At 42.6% G+C, this 5,787-nt stretch overlaps 1 long non-coding RNA gene across 1 annotated transcript in view; it reads left to right on the top strand.

Moving 5' to 3' along the window:
- Positions 1–5,787, top strand: part of LOC132531064 (uncharacterized) — a 371,620-nt gene that overhangs the window by 40,163 nt on the left and 325,670 nt on the right. The gene's annotated exons all lie outside the window — the stretch shown is intronic.

Below are 5,787 nucleotides of genomic sequence, written 5' to 3' on the forward strand. Positions count from 1 at the left end.
ATAACAGTAGAACTTGAATTAGTTTCTGTAATCAGATTCTCTCTCTGGGGCATGGGGAAATGGAATAGAGAAGAAACCTGGGTGCTGGGGCCTCTCCAGTACTTCCTGAAGGCAGAGGGATAGAAAACCAGGGTGAGGGCTTCTGAAACCCTGTTCCCTAATGCGTGATGTTGCCCCTGGTCAGTCGAATGGAACTTTGTGCACAGTCCCCATAGGAAAGTGGCACTCAGTCAGCGTTTGTGGGATGCATGAACGAACATCCTTACAGATCTGCTTAGTGGAAATACAAATACCCGCTTCTACCGTCACTAAATCGCAGGAAGTCTGGCTTGAAACGGTGCTCCTGGCTGACTTGTATGTAAAAAGAAAAGGTGGCCCACGTATATAGTGTCTTATTGTGAAATCTTTGCTTGATTTTATTATAATAGCTGTAAATAAGATGAAAAGTTTGAATTAAAACGAACATGACTGTAAATTGACAATAATGATATAATAATGTACCATTTTATCCTTCAAATATTTATTTCCAGTAGTGTTGGAGATGTTACAGAAAAACCTGAATGAACTTTTTGGCCGACCCAATAAAATCAAATGTATCCTGTACAAGATCCTTTAATCATGAGATAGTTTTACCCTCAATCTACTAAAAGTGATCTTACTTATGTGAGACCCAGTGCCTGTCCATGGTTAATGAGCTCATGGACTTTACTTCATAAAGAAAAGCCGTATTTAATGTGTCTGTATCGTTTTGAATGATGCCCTGATACTAGATGCGTCCGGCAGCCAGCGTGACTAAATTGCTTGCAGGTTCCAGACCACTGAAGCGAAGCCCTTTCAACGAGATGATCTGTCGTCCCATCAGTTTTTGTTTTGGCAGTTACAGACAGTGATGGTGTCGAGTCTAGCATCGAAATGTTCTGTTTTGATCCCAAAATGAATCCTCATAGTTGTTATCCATGAGAAATGAGATGTATAAAAAGGCAGCACTTCAATCAAAATTTCCGAAGTGTGCAGCATAGCTAGGACCCGCTGAGAGTGGGTGGTGTATGTTGTCAAGACGTTTGCGTTAAGTAGTAGCTTGGGACCTAGGTGATGAGTCAAAGATGGAAAAGTTTTTCTTTTTTTTGTGGGGGCAGGGGATGGAATGATAAATGCCTCACAATGTTTTTCTTTTAGAATATTAGGTTGTATTTCATACTGTGGAAACTATTCCAGCGGATTGCAGCTCCTTGAGAAAAATTTATCATTCTGACTAAATGTGCGGCGCTTGTCATATTTAGCAAGAGGTAAATATTTTTAAATCTCTAAATGGATTTGTTGGCAGCCAAAGGCTCTTTTAATCTAACTTAGCCCATACACTGGCTTAGTTAAGGTCAATTTATCACCAAAGTGTTCTGCTGCAGGACCCAGACCAAGAGCTTTGGGGAAACTGAAGAAGAAAAGCAAAATAACGCTAAAACTCGTGAGACGCCGCCGCGCTCCCGATCAGCAGCAGCATTCCCCGAATTCCAGGCTAGGACAGAGAGCTTCCCAGCAAGGGGGTGTGGCTTCCGGCGGGATGCACCAAAGAGCATTCTGTCATAGCCACCACCAAGGGTCCGTTTACGTCCTGGAGGGACGGCTCTTACTCAGCTCTGCAGGTGTGTGCGGAGGACTCACGGCGCACCCAGCAATTTCTCGTTCTTCGTCTGCACGTGGCAGCCAGAAGCAGTGCTTACACGATGCGAACCTGGACAATACACCAGACCTTTAGAAAACCGCCGTCATATTTGTGGGCCATGGCACACTCCTGTTTTTCTCTGAAAAAAAAAATTGGGTCTGTCTTGCATTGGGTCACCAGAAGGTGGCTCAGTGGACAACAGAATCATTTTCATTAGCTTGATTTTAAACTGATTCAACTTTTGTTGTAAGTCTTCACCAAAAATAAAAGCCATACATATTACCCATTATTACATTTGCTATAAAAATGTTGCTGTGGGCTTCCACACCAGAAACTTCTTTCCGAATTTTGGTTTTCTAGGGAAATCTGTGTTTCTCACTTTCTATGAAGGAGAAACGTATAACTGACTGCTTCCATTCAGGCTCAGGCTAACAGGAAGCACAGCAGGAAAGTGAGAAGTCATTGAATTCCTCAAATTCTTCTCTTCTTTGAGCCTGACTTTCTAGCAATTTTTATATTTTAAGACAGTTTAATATGGGCTTCCCTGGTGGCGCAGTGGTTGAGAGTCCGCCTGCCGATGCAGGGGACGCGGGTTCCTGCCCCGGTCCGGGAAGATCCCACGTGCCGCGGAGCGGCTGGGTCCGTGAGCCATGGCCGCTGAGCCTGCGCGTCCGGAGCCTGTGCTCCGCAACGGGAGAGGCCACAGCAGTGAGAGGCCCGCGTACGGCAGAAAAAAAAATGTTGGAAACAGCCTAAATTGATTTTGGGTGGGGGGGAGTCTTGGTTATAGGTCAATATAAAAAATGCAGATAAAAGGATGAGGTCATCCTATATTTTATTGACCTGGACAAGCTTCCAAGATATACTTTTGTGTTAAAAAAGCAAGTTATGTGTTCTAGTTCTGTGAAAAAATGCCATTGGTATTTTGATAGGGATCGCTTTGAATCTGAATATTGCCTTGGGTAGTGTGGACATTTTAACAATATTAATTCTTCCAGTCCATGAACGCAGTATATCTTTCCATCTGTTTGTGTCATCTTCAATTTCTTTCATCAGTGTCTTATAGTTTTTGGAGTACAGGTCTTTTACCTCATTAGTTAGATCCATTCCTAGGTATTTTATTTTATTTTTTTGGATGCAATTGTAAATGGCATTGTTTTCTTAATTTCTCTTTCTGATAGTTTGTTGTTAGCGTATAGAAACTCAACAGATTTCTGTATACTAATTTCACATCCTGCAACTTTACTGAATTCATTGATACGTGTTACACATCAAAGTTGTTGAGAGAGGAAACCCTAAGAGTTCTCAGCGCATGGAAAAATGTTTTTGTTTCTTTAATTTTATATCTAATATATGAGATGATGGATGTTCACTACACTTATTGTGATAATTATTACGTGATATATGCAAGTCAGGTCATCATGCTGTACACCTTAAACTTACACGGTGCTGTAGGCCAATTATGTCTCAGTAAAACCGCAAGAAAAAATAAATAAATTTAAAAAGCAAGTTACAAAACCACGTGCCTAATAAAAAGCTGCATGATGTATCTGAATCGTATAAATGCGTATACCTGCACAGCAAAGACCCTGGAAGAGTCCCGAGCCCCTGCTTGTCTTTGATGGACTAGAAGAGGGGTCACTTCCTCCGGGCAGTGGCAGCCTCGTGCTAGGGCACCCATTGCAGCACGTGGGCACAAGCTGGCTTTTGATTTCGCTCCCCCCAGCCCCCAAGCATCTGAGGAGGCCTGGAGAGGTACTAACCTGATCACGAAGGTGACCCCTGGGGAGGGTCCTGGAATTTGAGGGAGGTCAGTTAAGGAGTACTTTCGCTTTAATTCTACTACTTCTATATTTTTATGAACTATTTCTGTAGTTTAGATAAAGTGAAATAAAACTATTGTGATTTTCCCAAGGGCTACGGGAATCTATGCAGAATAGGCTTAAAAGTGGTTTGTAATCCCCAGGCTCTGTCTTTACTGTGACCACTGTTTCCATCCCTCCAGGAATTCTCCTGCTGCTCTTCCCTTCTCTCCCTGTCTCAGATGCTGGGCTTTCTCTCCCACGGTAGTGGTCTCCCTGCTTCAGGAAAGCCATTCTCCGTGGTCCCCTCCCTTTGTTTGCTGTTACTCAGAAGGGCTGAGGTGGTGGGATCGCGAACTCAGCAGAGTCCAGCATCCTGGCTCTGGTTTCACAGGTTTGTACCTAGAAAAGCCTGCAGATTAATTAGCTGGTATTGATTCGTATTGTCTCCTGTCTCCTAAGATGCTCCTAGGACTCAGGTGGTGCTAGGGGTTGTCTTTTTTCTTTAACAGAATTAAACTAAATGAGTTCTGTGAGCCTGGAAAAATCCAAGACCCTCTCACAACATTTGACCACTCATGACCCAGCAGGCTCTGGGTGAGTGGAGAGGAGAGCCCATGGTCCGTACAGCTCGCACAGCCACAGGGAATATAGGTCTCTGATTGCTGTAATCTGATTCCTTTGTGTCAGCAGAGGCACATGTCCACCGAAGCGGGGTGTGCAATGAGAAGTGGAAAAGATTTTCTTGCGGCTAAAGCTCAGTATTCCCTGATAAATTTCACTAAACAAAACTCCTTTGTGTCATTCCTTTAAGAACACAGAAATCAAGCGGTCCCTGATGGATGTGGGTGGTGTCTGGGTAAGGCATAGCAAACTCTTCCATCAAACAAACGTCTGGAGCAGGCTGTCCACTAGATTTATCACACTCAGAGGAAACGACCGTTTCCTATAATATGCTCCTTTCAGAATGAAATCTACACCCCATATTCCATCTAAGCGCCCAGCAGCTACTGCCCAGCATGGTTGTTTTTCCTGCAGCCAGGGCCAGAGGAGGACAAATTGCACATCTTCTGATTACTCTGGTCATGTTAGCTAGTATTTCATTTGTTAAAAATATATTTGCAAAGTGAAAAACTAACAACCCTGGTGCCGTGAGAGCAAGATGCCTTCGTTGTGAGGACAAATCTACACCCCCAGATGACTCTGCAGACGGGAGCCTGCGATGCATAATTTGGACCCATCTCTATTAAATACTGCACCACTCTGTCCCATAATGTAATTAACATTGCAGGTCTCGTGGCTCTTTTTAAGAGAATTAGAAGCCATGAGTCATTTGGACATCATCGGAACAAGCTCCCCTAATGCAGAATGACTCAATCACAGAGATTGCCATCTGGCAGCATTCCGAGATAGCAAGATCCGAAAGCCAGCACTTAATCTGATTTAGGGCCTCTTAAAATATTCTTCAAAGTTGACTAGACATTATTCTGGTAAAACAGATTGAGAATTATTTTAGGAACCAACCATGGTCTGAACTGTCTTAGCTGTGTTATTGATTCCTTTTAAGTAATTGCATTTAATTTGGAAACCTATGGACAAACAAGCTAATGAAGAAATATGACTATCCTAAGTAGAATGAGACTGAATGTGTAGCACAAAGATCCTATAAAAACAGGGGTCTTTGAATAGATGTACTATCGTTCTGCTTGGTGTTCTTAATGTCAGGACTTAGTCTATTAATCTAAGTAGGGACATTTTCATGGTGATTTTAGTAACATTGAAAATAAAATCTTAACGGCTATCACCATACTGTTCTAAGAGGTTGTAAAAGCGCATCAAAGTGGTGGCTTTTCAGAATAGAAAGTTGGTGTAGATGTATGGTATTACTTTAATACTTAAAATGTTTCCAGTGCGGTGCCTTATCCTATTGTTTTTGGGTCATATCACCCCTTTTTAACTTATTCCCAAATTGAAGAAATATCATGTGACAGCAGGATGGCTCATGATTAGTTATGGTAGGGCAGGACATGGGGTACATTTATAAAACTCTCAAGCAGGGATGACAATGACCAAAATGAATCAAGCTTCCAAGTTTCATTAGGAAATGCTGACGCTGTTGCAGAGTTCTCAGCTGGCATTAATGGTGCTTTTCAATGCTCATCAAGATTCTTAGTAGAACTTGTAAACCAGTATCTTTGCACATCAAATTATGGTTTCAGTTTGTAATTCTCCAGCCATTTATTGAGGATTTACTATGTGCAAGTTCCCCAGCCATTCCCCCTGCAGACTCCTCCCCATGAGTTCCATAGAGTCAGCTTTGACTGC

This window comes from Lagenorhynchus albirostris, chromosome 13 (genome assembly GCF_949774975.1).
Source record: "Lagenorhynchus albirostris chromosome 13, mLagAlb1.1, whole genome shotgun sequence".
NCBI classification, from domain to species: domain Eukaryota; kingdom Metazoa; phylum Chordata; class Mammalia; order Artiodactyla; family Delphinidae; genus Lagenorhynchus; species Lagenorhynchus albirostris.